Source organism: Lathyrus oleraceus, chromosome 4 (genome assembly GCF_024323335.1).
Source record: "Lathyrus oleraceus cultivar Zhongwan6 chromosome 4, CAAS_Psat_ZW6_1.0, whole genome shotgun sequence".
NCBI lineage: Eukaryota > Viridiplantae > Streptophyta > Magnoliopsida > Fabales > Fabaceae > Lathyrus > Lathyrus oleraceus.
Window position 1 is genome coordinate 438,115,214 of NC_066582.1, and position 15,853 is coordinate 438,131,066.

A 15,853-nucleotide genomic window follows, 5' to 3' on the forward strand; every position below is an offset into this window, starting at 1 on the left:
ACCATCGGTAAATGGTTTCGCCTTTCTGAAGTTGTCAATTGCAGGCGTCATCGGTAAATGACATGGTTCCTTTTGTATCATATCCAGTCGGTGCAAATTCTACGGTTCTTTGGTATTCAATCCCTGTTTACCCTGAAAGTCTGACAGCCGTTGCTATCATCCATTCGGGTTCCCAGCTGATTGAATAGGGGCAGCTGTAGCACCTCAAATTTGCACCTATCATTGTACATACATTTTCATATTAGGTCATAGCATATCATGGTCCATTGCATAGCATTGCATTGCCTCTTTTGCCTCAAGTGCAAGCCAATCAAGAAATTAGGTCAAACTGATCAGGAGATCAGTCAACCAAGCAAGCAAGCACAATTCTCAAGGAGCCAAGGCCTTAGGGTTGGTCCAACAAGTTCACATGACTAGAGGGTTCATTTGAAGTGTTAAAGTCAAGGGTTGAAGGCTCAGAGGTCATCAGTTCATGCACAGTCAGGCAAAGAACCCTAGACAGTCAACTGTCAGTCAAAGCAGTGGATGGTGGCCATTCTTGTGGAATTTGGGCACCATGATCAATAATCAAGAGCTCATACAACTTGGGACATCATTTGAAGTCAAGTTCTCAAGGAATTAGGGTTTGGAAGTCATCAGTCAATGCACAATCAGTCAGAAACCCTAAAAGTCAACTGTCGGTCAACTGTCCATTTAATCAGTGATTGGATGATTGGAATTGGTTTGTGAGAGTTCATTCATGTCCAAATAGTCATCATACATCATGCCAAACACCATCATGGAAGAATTCGAAGCCAGATCAGAAATTTCCAAAAATGGAAACTGGGCCTGTAACTGAAACTTACCAAAAATGGAAAGTCTTGATCCTCAAACTTACATCATGATATAAGCTTCAAATGAATTTTTGCCCAACATGAAAGTTGAAGATCTTGTTCTCCCATTTCCAAAAAGTCCAAGAACTCTCAATTCCCATGTGTGGTTGGCAAGTTATGATCGAATCGATTTCAGAAAATCTTGAACTTCAAAGGGCCATATCTCTCAAACCGTTTGGCCAATTTTGGTGGGGTTTTTTCCTACAAGTCACATTTGATCCCCTCTTTCCAAAAATATAAATTTCATGAGCCAAAACTTCACCAATCAAAATGGCATATTTTGACTTTTCTCATTTAAATGCAAGTTTGACCAAGAGTTGACTTTTTGATATAAACATTTTTCTAACATTTGGCCAATTGGAACAGCTCAGAAATGTCATTTAGAATGTGTTTGCAAGCTCATATTATGCAGTACATGAGGCCATTGCTTGGTTGCTTGAATTGTAAGAAAAGTACAATTCCACCATACTTGTCCATGATTCCACCATGCCTTGCCTTGTACTCTTAAAAACAGAAAATTTAGAGGCTATTTGCTGTCATTTTGAACACATTATTAGCAGCCTAAACCAACAGAAAAGCCATTGCCTTAGTTGCTTGGATTTTGCAAAGAAAGTACATTGTCACCATGCTACCACATCTTGCAACCATGCCTTGTACTGTCACATTGCAGATTTTTTGCCCATGATTTTCTGTCATGAGAAGAGTAACAGCAGGCAAAGCCAACAGAAATTGATTGATACAAAAAATCACTTTTGGCCATTTTGCAAGGGGGCTGTCAAAAACTCCATATTTCATGGCCATGCTTGGTACTGCAGAGACCAATCTTGTTCATTTTCTGCCACACTACAAACCCTTAGCAAGCAGTAGACCAACCAAGTTTTACTCATGCTAAAGACTTGGTCTCTTGGCATTTTTCATAGGAGGGAAAAACCTGTCAAGTCCCAAACCAATGACCTAAGCTGGCTTGACAACACTTCCATCATTTCCCTGTCATCACAAAACCAGCAGCAGCATCAATTGGAGGGATGACATAGAAGTTCATTCATACACAAAAACACCCTAAAGACCATACCTTGTACTGTCACATGAAGGAGTCATACAAGCCAAGCCATGGAAACCAACAGAAAATGGATTCATGCTCACATTCAAAACATAACTTTGCTATTGCATTTTGCTAAAAAGGCTGTCAAAGGATTTCTAATACCATCCATCCTGCCTTGCCAACCATAGCATTTTGTTCATCCCAATTTCTCATCATTGCCAAACAGCAGCCAACCTAACCATAACAAACCAAAAACTTCATACACTCTCTCAAATCATCTTGCTACTTTGGCATTCCAAATCTTTCTGTCCAAACACAAAGGAGCCAAACCCTGCCATGCCACCAGCAACACCAAAACAGCAGACTTCCACCCTCAATTTTCCTGTCATGAGTAGCAGCAGCATACCACTCTCCCTCCCAAAATTCACTTGGCCTTTGGCATTTCCATTTTTTCTGTAAAAACTCAAAACCAAAAGCATCCTTCCAATAGTCCAACCCTGCTAGCCAACAATACCAACCAACTTCACATCCACACACACTTCACTTGTTGCATTTCAAAGTGAAATCTGTCACAACTCAATGAAACAAAACCAGGCCTTGGCTTTTCCCTTCATCATGTGCTATCAAAGATGAAACCTAGCACCACCTAACATAAACCACAAAAAACCTTGGTTCTCATTCACTCAAAAGTCACATCCTTGTACTTTACAAAACCTGTTCCAAAGAACTTCTAAAGAACTCAAGGATCCCTTTGTTGTTCTATCATCTGGCCCTCATTTGGAGGTTACTTGCAGCACTATTCATCAACTGGGAGTTCATTTGCCAACACTGTTTTAAAGAAGCATACAAGCATGGCAGATGGAACTTCAATCAAAACCAAGCATCCATGAGCCAAGTTCTTTGTGCCACTCAACTATAGGGAGCTTCATGTTCATCTGTTTCACCATTAAGTCACCAAATACTAGCTGAATCTCTACTGCCCTTCAGGTTTGGTAAAAACTCGACCTCCCTATTTTGTTAAATTGTGATATGCTTCATAAAGATCTTTCAATGCTGAGTTTAGTGATGCTTTCACTTTTTGGAATGGCTGCTTATTCATGAAGATATGATGAGATAAAGTTTGATGCTTGAAAATGTTTCCATTGATTTCTTGTTGTGTAGCTCGAATTAATGAAAACCAATGTTAGGGTGTTGTTGTATGTTGTTTGATGAACACAATGGTATGCTCAATTGAGATTTCTAGGCACTTTTTGAAAATCATGATTTGGGGATGGTGGTGAACAGTAAAACCCTAATCCCAATTTGCCCAGATTTTCCCCATTTTCGTGTGCATGGCCTCTTTCAGCATTAGCCAATGAAAACATTTCCTCACAATGGCCAAAACGACCGTGTTTTGATTAGTGGGCCAAAATATTACCAAAATGCCATTTTCTCAATATTAATTCAATTAATTTCTTCACTTTGATTACCAATCTTGCAAAAATCATAAGTGCTTCAATTTTCATCCAATTTGAATGGGATTTTTTGTGTTGTGTTCATCATAATCTCTACCTTTTTATCATTATTTTTCCAGAATTTTTGGATGAGTGGTTTTTAAATGGCCTTAGGGTTTGTGACATGTGACCAAATTTTGTACACTTTGCCAAATCAATTGTGAAATGATGAGAATGTATCCATTGGCTCCCAAATTTTTTGTGCTTAAACTAGACACACTCATGGTGATTTTGGTGTAGAGTTTGTGAATTTATCTTATGTGGTTTGAGAGTTATGATTTTTTGAATTAGGGTGTGACAATTTGTGTCACACCATTGATGTCCAATTTGATGATTTTTGATACCATGCTTCTTGACCTCCAATTGATCTGATTTTTTGCATGAACCTACTCTTGTATGTCTAGTTTACATGTGATTTTTCTTGGAATTATTTGTGGCATTTCCTAATTGTTTGAGATTTTCTCCCCTGCTTAGTCAAATGTTGACTTTGTGTGACACATGTTCCCATTTCATTTGTGAAATTCTCATACTTTATTAGATGGACATGAAATTTTACATGAGATAACTAGACATCCTCATCTTTGCCATGGTTTTAGTCCCATTCATTTATCATACACCATTCTTGACTTATGATTTTTCTAAGTTGATGCATGTTTGGTTGACTTCATTGAGCATGTTCAAAATTGGCTTTGACTTTCTGATTTTCATTGACTGCCTTCCACTTGTCCAAATGGGATGAAATTTGACATGCTTACCATGCTGTGTGTTAGGAGTGACCATGATTTATTTGGTGATTTTTGGAAATGTTTTAGTTTGCTTTTGATGCAAGTCTTGCTGTTGACTTCTATGAGCTTCTGTTTGCCATACTTTGACCTAAATGGTTCATGAAATGATGATGATGATTGATATGAATGTGAACCCAATTGGTTTTGTTTCCTAATTATTTGAACATGATTTTGGATACTTACCCCTTGCTGTTTGGACTTTCTCATTCATTTTTGACCCTAGGCTTGTCCTAGTGGTCCTGTTACTCACTTTTGAGCTTGTGATTTCAGGTTGAACATCAAATGACCAATGAGACCAATTCTTTTTGATTGAGCTTGCTTAAACATCATTGTCTAACTTGTTTGTTTTGTAGGTGGCTTGGCTCACATGCCTTAAGCTTTGTGCCTTGCACATTCACTAGCTTGTGTTGACTGGTTGATGTCTGTTTTATTTTGATTTAACCCTGACTTGTATACTAACTGTGCTTGACTGATTTCAGGTACTTTAGTTGCTTTTAGTTCCTTGTGAACTTTTGCTTTGCTTTGCTTGTATAAGCAATTTGCATTGAGGTATGTCTCTTTGTCTTCATGTAGTCTGGAAGACCTGGCCTGTTACTTGGCCAGGCAACTGTCTGAAGTCCTCCTTAAGAGGCAATGTTTGTGGATGTTTACTTTTGTCCTTGCATAGAGTCAAAGTCCTCCTAAGTGAAGAGGCAATTGGTGGAAGGTAGGGATATGCAATCTATCCCCCACTATTCAGTGTGTCATCTGCTTTGCTCACACCACTGTGTTGATGCATTGCAGATACAAACCCAAGATCTTGTACAATTGTACAATTGAGTCAGTTTTAAATGTGTAGAAGGGTTCCCACTTTCTGAACCCACACATTCTTGTCTTGAGCTCTCCCAGGCCAGGGATAAGAGCTGTGAAGTCTTATCTTCACTCACCTTTCATCTGCTTCACCTTAGCCCCTCAATGGCAAGGTTAAGAGCACATTCACCCCATTCCAGAGGTTTGTTTGTTGAGGTTGATATGACCCCTTGACTAAAACCTAACCCTTGTTTGAGCCACTTGTTTGTGTATAGCTTGCTTCCTGTGCAAGTTAGGATTGTTTGACTTGCTTCCTGTGCAAGTTAGGATTAGTTTAGACTTGCTTCCTGTGCAAGTTAGGTTTTACTTGGCTTGCTTCCTGTGCAAGTTAAGTGTGTGTGGCTTGCTTCCTGTGTGAGCCATGCTTAGGATAGGTTGGCCCTTGTGCCATTTAGCTAGAAACCTTAACTTAGGGATGATTTGCATGATAACATCTAGGCTCGAGTCGTAGTCTCCCTAGTTGTGTCTCCCTCTGTTATCTGGTTAGGCTAGTCCTTTATCCCTCCGTAGGGGAACTACATCGCCCTGATCTTCATACCAGATGAAGTATGTAGGCAGGAGATTGAGCTGATCTCTCCGGGCGCCCTTTTTTTCTTTTGTGTGTGTTGTTTGACAGTTGCTAGGCTCGAGTGCCTGACTCCTTAGCAATCTGTTGTCTGTCTGTTTGAGTGCGTGTTTGACAGTTATAGGCTCGAGTCCCCGACTCCCTATCAACTTGTTGTGTTGTTGTGTGCTTGGAAGCTGATGTAAGTCCATCGAGTGGCATTTGGGTTCCAGTGTGCGTGTGTTTGGTTCGGATGCTGATGTAAGTCCAGTGATTGGCATTCAGGCTCCACGTTTGCCTTTGCCTTGTTTTGTGTGTGTGCGTGTCAGCCGAGCTACGAATGCTCTGATTCTTCTCTCGTCCGAGAAGATACGTATGCATAGGATGCGATATCCTAGCGAGCATGTGTCGTCTCCCCAGTCCGAACTACTTGGACTCTGATGTCTATGCCTGATAGACTAAGTAGGCCCAGGATGCGACATCCTGCCGAGTTCAGTTTCAGTCAGTCTCTTTCGTTTCTTTCAGCCAGTGTGTGTGAGTATTTGAGCAGTGTTTAGCAACCAATTTTCCTTTCTAGTGTGCGTGGATCCCGTAGAGTACTACGGATGCGTAGGGGTGCTAATACATTCCCTTCGCATAACCGACTCCCGAACCCATTCTCTTTGGTCGCGAGACCATGTTCTTTCCCAGGTTTACTCTGAGCGTTTCCTTTCCCTCTTTTGGGATAAATAACGCACGGTGGCGGCTCTGTTGTTCTTGTTTTCCCGCCGGTTTTTCGCGCGATGCGACAAGAAGGAACTGTCACTTTTGATTTTTCGAACCAGACTTTATCTTTAATCTATACCAGCGGCTCACGCTGCACTAGTCGCGTCTTGCGTTAAATTAGAAAACACTTTTTTATGTAAACACCTTTTTAATTTAGTTGAAAAGTAATTTTGATTGAAAACTTTAACTTAAAGATTGTATTAAAGTCAAAACAGCCCCAAAAACACTCTTACAGAGACAACATCGGGAGTACCGTCGATTCGACAGTCCTCACATTCCAGCACTAATGATTTAGCTGGACATGGTTATTGTAAACGATATATCATATGATTGAAAAGTGCGATATGACATATTAAAGTGATATGTGTGCAATTGAGTTTCAACAAGAACTTGCAAATAAATGTATAACTTTGAAAATAGATTTTTATACGAAAAGTAACAAGCGAGAAATAAAGTAAACCAAGTAAAGCGGTACGATGAAAATAAAAAAAATATTAAAACGGTGCGAGGAAATAGACAAAGTAAAGTTGTGCGAGGAAATAAAGTAAGTAAAGTGATTCATGTAGGAATCACCCTATCTGAGGTCGGCCAACAAAACTTTATGCGCTTAAGCAATTTCTGAAGTTTAAATTTAATTTTTAAACTTCGAAATTGCAAGACATCTATGAAAAACCGATTTTAAGCGACAAAAAGAAATGAAAATCAAACTAAAAGAATTTAGTGTAATGTTAAGCAATCGTAAAGCGATTCATATATGAATCACCCTATCTAAGACCGGTCAACAAGACTATATGTGTTTAAGCAAATTTATGAAGTTAAATTGAATTTTTAACTCTAAAATTGCATCGCATTTGTGAAAAATCGACGGGTAAATAAGTCGAATTTTTCTATTTAATAATTAGAAACAAATAATTAATTAATCAATAAACAAATATAACAGTAATAATAAAACAATAATAATAATAATAATAACAAAAATAAACAAATAATAATAAATAATGATAAATAAAATTAATAAATACTAATAATAATAATAATTAACAATAATAATAGTAACAATAATAATAATAACAATAATAGTAATAAATAATAAAAAATAAAATTAATAAATAAATGATAATAATAATAATTAATAATAATAATCAATAAATATAACAATGAATAATAATGATGATTAATAACATAATAAATGACATGGATAATAAATAATTAATAAATAATAATATAATAATTAATTATAATAACGATAATTAGTAAATAATAATAATATAAATAATAATAATAATAATAATAATAATAATATAATAACAATAATAATAATAATAATAAATAAGTGGACATAAATATAAAAAAAAAAACTAAAAGAAAAGAAAACATTAAAAAAAATTAAGTTTGAGAAAGAGGAAGTGCACGTGTGACAGAGAGAGTAAGAGTGGATATTTTTAAACTTTAAAAAAAAGACACCCAACCCAATACTAACACTTGTCACACATAAAATGGAAAGAGAAAATAATAAATAAATCAAATTTCTTCGTCTTCCCAGTCAGCTAAGAACAGAGTAAGGAGAAACACGAGAAGGCAAAAACTCTTTTCCTCTCTCATTCTCCAATAACCCTTCTTAATCTACATTGTTAATGCGATAATAACCAAAACACACGTACAAATTTAAACACGAAAAAGAAAGATAAATGGAAGAAAATAATAACCTTTGGTGGCGGAATCTCGGAGTTGCGTTGATTGCGAAGACAACTTGGAGGTGGTGGTGGTGCACTTAAATGGAGAGAAAATGAGAGTATTTATTTTGTATATGGGTTGCGTTTTTAGTATGTTGTGTGAGAGTTGTTTGCGGTGTTGGACGGTGTTGATATTGGTGTTGAAGATGGTGATGTGATGAAGATGTTAATGATAATTAGGAGAAGATGGTGGTGATCGATGATGGAGGTTGAAAGTTTGTTAGGTATGGTTTGATGATAATCATGAAGAATAAAAGTGAGGGAGAGGAGATTTGAATGAAAATGATGGAAGTTGTAAGTTTATTACTTGAAAAGTGAAATTGAGGGAGAAGAGAAGGTGGTGAGCTTTTGTTTGCAGCAAGTGATGGAGAGAAGAAAAGGGGAAAAAAGGGATAGAAAGGTTTCATTATGCATATGGGTTGGATGACGGTCGTCAGCAGGGTGACGATGAGACAATCATGGTTTCCAAGCAGGAATTCTCATATCGGTTGTCACATAAGTGACGGGTTATGAAGGGGGGTGGTGACGGGCTGGGTGACGGTTGTCACCCAGGTGACGACTTGGTCGTATTGGCTGCCAGAAGTCATTTTTTGAGCGATTAGTTTAGTTTTCAATGTTGCTTTCTTGTATGGCCTATGTTTAACTGTTGTTTTGGGGTATTTGATGTGATTAATTAATTATGGTGGATTATTATGAAGATGAAATAATAATTTAATTAAATTTCATAATCACAAATGATGGATATGATTTTGTTTGCGAGTTGTGATATTGTGTGTTGTACCCCAAATTTTAACCACCACATTCGTCTTTACTACTAACTTAGGATATAAACCACTCATATATTCAGAATCACATATGAGTCATCTGGTCAACTCCAATGACTTAAAAAGTCAAAGGAGAACCATTTTGACTTTTATTTCTTCATAGGGACTAAATTCCAACTTAGGGGTATAATTAGAAACATCATCATGCTAGAGGTATATAGGAGTTGGTTAATCATGGGTAATATTATTATTCGTTGGGTTGTATTTTTAATCAGAAATAGCTTAATATTGTGATACATTAGGATTAAATTATTGTTTTATTACATTAAATAATAATGAGACTTCTTTTAAAATTAAGTGACACAATTAGAGTATTTATATTAATACTTATTAACATTTCTTATTAATTTTTACTTTGAGGAATATTATTAATATTATCAAATTAATACCATTATTATTAACTATCAATATAATTATTATTTATTAGTGTTATTTATTATTATTGTTATTATTAATATTATGTTATTATTATTATTATTATTAATATTGGATTATCATTATTAACATTATTATTATTGTTATTTGACTATTATTATTAATATCATTATTATTAATAATATTGGATTATCATTATCAACATTATTATTATTATCAGACCATTATTATTAAGATTTTTGTTAAATTATCATTATTAATAATATTATTATTATTAATATAATTATTATTTATTAGTATCATCATTGTTAAAATTAATTTTAGAATTTAAATCAAGATTATTTTTGTTTTTTGGTTTGATGGGCCAGTTGCCCGAGTTTAGAAGTGGATTGGGCCTAACCCATGCCTCCTTCCACTTGGGTCAATTAGAGGATCGAGGAGTCAATTGGGTCAAACCCATGACCCAACTCTGAACCGGGTCAAGCCTGACCTGGCCCATGTTCATATTCTTCCCCATTCAGGAACCCCAAATTTGCACGCAAACAAATCCAAAGTATCAGAATTTGAAATCCAATCAAATCTTTCTATTATTGAAAACAAATATATTTGAATTAGTAATTTACAAACAAATCAGTCCAGATACAATCAAAATCCCAAACCTTAAACCTATTTCTAAACAAAATCAAAACTTAATTAAAATTAAAATCTGAATCATAATCAATCAATTGAAAACTTCCTAAAGTTACAAATCAAAATTTAGGGTTAGGGTTCATGTGATGGACCCTAGGGGATACATGGACAAGATACGCTCAAGTGTCCTCAACATTCAAAATGATTTTCAAATGTTTCATCATCCTGCACGTTATTGTGTAGCCTTCATGTTCTTATATGCAATGCTTATCAAAAATTCGGACATTTTTGCAAACAAAACAGTAAAAGTAAAAACCAAAGAGCTATTTATCTGAATAACGACTTTTATTGATTGAAAATGTGCCTGAAGAGGCAAATACATTGGGAGGCAATTCCTAGAAAGAGGTAATTGCGCACAAAAGGAAAATCTATCCTAATGGCAACGTGAACACGGCATCCACTATTTCCCAATTCTGTTATAACTCACAGATCATCAGTTTTCCTCCCAACTCCTTGCTTTCTGAGAAGAATGACTGGACGGATCACATCTTTCGAGATGGCAGACGACAAAGCTCGATGAAGTACAGACAACTCAGACTGTAGTCTTCGCTTTAATCCCTCTTTTGGCTGGATCGCCCTTTCGGGTTTTCAATCCACCGGGATACCCATTTTTGCCTAAGCCGCCCTTGCGGGTTTTCGACTTACCGGGTGTACAAATTCTTTTCATTTTATCCCTAATTTTTGCCCGAACCTTTTCTTTCTGTTTTTTTTGGTTCGCCGGGATGCCCATTTTTGCCTGGACTCTTTTTTTTCTTTTTGTCCAGCGGGTCAATTTATGCGAAGTATTTTTTGACTACATCTGAGTTAACAGGAGACGGAAAATCTTCACCATCCATAGTTGTAAGCATCAAGGCTCCACCGGAGAAGACCTTCTTCACAACATACGGACCTTCATAATTAGGAGTCCACTTGCCCCTGTTATCTGCACCGGGAGGGAGGATCCTCTTCAAAACTAGATCACCTATCTGATAGCTTCGAGGACGCACTTTCTGATCAAAGGCTCGCTTCATCCTTCGCTGATACAACTGTCCGTGGCATACAGCTGCTAGCCGTCTCTCTTCGATAAGGCTCAACTCGTTAAACCTTGTTCGAATCCACTCGGCTTCGTCCAGCTTGACATCCAATAAAACTCTCAGAGAAGGAATCTCCACTTCAACAGGTAGGACAGCTTCCATACCATACACAAGGGAGTAAGGGGTTGCCCCGGTCGACGTACGTACTGAGGTACGGTACCCATGCAAAGCGAAAGGCAGCATCTCATGCCAATCCTTGTACGTAACGACCATCTTCTGCACAATCTTCTTGATATTCTTGTTCGCCGCTTCTACAGCACCATTCATCTTCGGTCTGTAAGGAGAAGAATTGTGATGTTCAATCTTGAAATCTTTACAAAGCTCTTTCATCATCTTGTTATTGAGATTCGAACCATTGTCAGTGATGATTCTCTCCGGAACTCCATAACGACGTATGATTTCTTTCTTGATGAACCGGGTAACCACTTGTTTGGTAACGTTAGCATAGGAAGCTGCTTCCACCCATTTGGTGAAATAATCAATCGCTACCAAAATGAAGCGATGTCCATTCGAAGCAGTAGGCTCAATCTTCCCAATCATATCAATGCCCCACATGGCAAACGGCCAAGGCGAATTCATGACATTCAGAGGGCTTGGTGGTACATGCACCTTATCAGCATAGATTTGACACTTATGGCACTTCCGAGCATACTTGAAACAATCGAATTCCATAGTCATCCAGTAATAACCCGCTCTCAACAATTTCTTAGCCATTGCATGTCCGCCGGCATGAGTACCGAAGGAACCTTCATGAACTTCTTGCATTAACATGTCCGCCTCGGGTCTGTCCACGCATCTGAGCAAGACCATGTCAAAGTTTCTCTTATACAGCACATCATCCTGATTCAAATAGAAGCTTCCAGCTAGCCTCCTCAGGGTTTTCTTGTCATTCTTCGACGCACCTTCAGGATACTCCTGGGTCTTGAGGAAGTTCTTGATGTCATAATACCATGGCTTCTCATCAATCACAACAGACTCGGCTGCAAACACATACGCAGGCCTCTCGAGTCGATTCACCGCAACATGTGGCACATGATTCCACCAATGAACTTTGATCATGGAAGACAAAGTTGCCAAAGCATCAGCCATTTGATTCTCATCCCGGGGGACATGATACAACTTCACCTTCTTGAAGAACGTCAGTATTCTTCTGGTGTAATCTCTATATGGAATCAAATGCGGCTGATTCGTATTCCAATCTCCATTGACTTGATTGACCACTAGAGCTGAATCTCCAAATATATCAAGAGTTTTGATCCTCAGATCAATGGCTTCTTCTATCCCCATGATACAAGCCTCATACTCAGCTTCGTTGTTGGTGACGTCAAACGTCAATCTGGCAGAAAAAGGTATATGGGCACCTTTAGGATTGATCAATATTGCCCCAACACCGTTACCGTTCATATTCACAGCCCCATCAAACATCAGTGTCCATTTGTCATCCGGATCCGGTCCTTCCTCGACAAGAGGCTCTTCGCAATCTTTCATCTTCAGATACATGATGTCTTCATCAGGGAATTCAAACATCATAGGCTGATAATCTTCAATCGGTTGCTCGGCGAGGTAGTCTGACAGAACACTACCTTTGATGGCCTTTTGTGACGTGTACTGAATATCATATTCTGTTAGAATCATCTGCCAACGAGCAACGCGTCCGGTGAGAGCCGGTTTCTCAAAGATGTACTTCACTGGATCCATCTTAGAAATCAATAAGGTAGTATGGTTCAACATATACTGCCTCAGTCGGCGAGCAGCCCAGGCCAAAGCACAGCAAGTTTTCTCGAGCAGTGAATATCTTGTTTCACAGTCGGTAAACTTTTTGCTAAGGTAGTATATGGCATGCTCTTTTCGACCAGACTCGTCATGTTGTCCCAATACACACCCCATCGAGTTCTCAGTCACTGACAGGTACATTATCAGAGGTCTCCCTGGAACTAGAGGTATCAGAATTGGAGGTTTCTGTAAATACTCTTTTATCTTGTCAAAAGCTTTCTGACAATCATCATTCCACTTGATCGCCTGATTCTTTCTAAGCAGTTTGAAAATTGGTTCGCACGTGGCTGTTAGATGAGATATGAACCTTGCAATGTAGTTCAATCTCCCTAAAAACCCACGGACTTGCTTCTCCGTTTTCGGTTCAGGCATCTCTTGAATAGCTTTGACTTTTGCTGGATCAACCTCAATCCCTTTCTCACTGACAATGAAGCCTAAAAGCTTCCCTGACCTCACCCCAAACGTACACTTGTTCGGATTCAACCTCAGCTTGAACTTTCTCAACCGGTCAAACAGCTTCTGCAAATTAACCAGGTGCTCCTCTTCTGTCTGCGACTTCGCAATCATATCATCCACGTACACTTCAATTTCTTTGTGCATCATGTCATGAAAGAGAGTCGTCATTGCCCTCTGATAGGTAGCACCAGCATTCTTTAGCCCAAATGGCATCACCTTATAGCAGAACGTGCCCCAAGGTGTAATGAATGTCGTCTTTTCCATGTCCTCTGGCGCCATCTTGATCTGATTATATCCAGAGAAACCATCCATGAAAGAGAATACCGAGGATTGAGCCGTATTATCAACCAATACATCAATGTGAGGTAATGGGAAATCATCTTTCGAACTCGCTCTATTCAAATCCCGGTAATCGACACACATTCTGACTTTGCCATCCTTCTTCGGCACAGGAACGATGTTGGCCACCCATGGGGGATAACTTGTAACAGCCAAAAAACCTGCATCCCACTGCTTCTGAACCTCTTCCTTGATCTTAGTTGCCATGTCAGGACTCGTTCTACGAAGCTTCTGCTTGACCGAAGGACATCCTTCTCTAAGAGGTAATCGGTGCACCACAATGTCTGTATCCAAACCAGGCATATCTTGATATGACCAGGCGAATATCTCCACATATTCTCTCAGCATCTCGATCAGCCTCCTCTTGACAGAGTCCTCTAAAGCAGCCCCAATCTTGATTTCTCTTTTGGCGTCCTCAGTACCCAAATTAACAACCTCCAACTCCTCCTGATGAGGTTGGATGACCCTTTCCTCCTGCTTCAGCAATCTGACCAATTCTGCAGGGAGTTCACAGTCTTCCTCACTCTCCTCTTCAGCTTGGTAGATGGGGTTGTCGAAATCATACTGAGCCATAACAAAACTGTTCATAGTGAATGCCATAAGATCGCTTCTGCATGTTTAATGCTTTGTTTTAGAAAAAGAGTTCAATAAAGTCACAAAAACAAAAACATTGCCATTTTTATTGTTTTTGAAAAAAGGATGAAAACAAAAAATAGAAAGACAGGGATCACAAAGTTTGATTTCAAAAAATGTCCTTCATTAATGATAATCATTAAAACATGATGAGGCCCTACAATGAATCACTACGCCTTGGGCAGATCGTAGGATTTTCATGCAAAAATGAAAAAACAACAGAAAATTACTCTGTCAGAAGAGTAACTTGAACCACTTCTTCAGCCGTCCAGTTGTTGATAGACCCCCCTGGTGCACACGGGCGAACCCAGTTGTCCAAATCACAATCACTGTCACAGTCTTCACTACCGGTTGCAGAGACGTCGCCATGATTCATCAGCCCAGCGCTGGTAAAGGTACTCGGACCCGCTTGACCATTCTGCTCTGCTTGGAGAGGCTCGTAACCAACGCCAAATTTGTCTTCTTTGACAGGCAAATCCACCATCTTGCCCCAGCCTTCAGCTTTGCCAGAATCAACAACCTCCTTAGCCTGCTTATAAGAAGTAATTGAAGCACCTGGCTTCCTCTGCTCAGCGTACGCCACTTTCTCAAGAGCCACAGTCTCAAACGCCTGGCATAAGGTTTCGTGGATCTCGCCATCCACCTCAACATACTTGAACGAGGATAGATAACTCACCAGAATCTCTTCTTCACCGCACACAGTCACAATCTGACCGTTCCAGACATACTTGAGCTTTTGATGGAGAGTCGACGAGACTGCCCATGCTGCATGAATCCATGGACGCCCCAATAAACAACTATAGGCGGGCTGGATGTCCATAACATAGAAGATGATATCGAATACCTCAGGACCTATCTTCACAGGCAAGGTAACTTCCCCACATACAGAACGTTTGGATCCGTCGAAAGCACGAACGATCAGGTCACTAGGAGTAAGCACAAACCCTTCCATATCAATCTTCTTCAGAATCTGCTTAGGCAGCACATTCAGCGACGACCCGGTGTCTACCAATACGTGAGACAACACTGCCCCCTTGCACTCCATGGTGATGTGCAAGTGTCATACGGTGAACTGGACTTTTTGTGTTTTTTATCGCAATGTCGCGGTTAGCAAGAGTCGCCACCGACTTTTCTTTTATCCAATAAGGAAAGGTGGAAAAGAACAGGAAAGACCTTAATTTAGATTTTGAGTTCGGGAGGTACATTATACAATGGGAAGGTATTAGCACCCTTTGTATCCATGGTTATCCATGGGCTCTTAATTGCTCGATCACTTATATTATTTTTGTCTAAAAAAGTGTTTGTGAATTGTTTGGAAAATTGTTTTGAAAAGAGAATTTAACTTTGTAATGATTCTTGTATGAATGTATACAAAGTGGTTATCCCGTTTTAGTTTTGAAAATTGTTTAGAAAAATGTAACTCGGTAATGATTCTAGTATGAATGTATACCAAGTGGTGATTTTCTAAAGGCATTTTGAAAGGTGTGAGGTGCAAAAAAAATGTTTTAAGTTGTGAGCCAGCAATTAAGAGTTATACCGACCCAAGGTCTTTACGGGCATTTCCTATCCTTATGAGGGTAAAACTGTCCTTATTATTGAGAAATAAG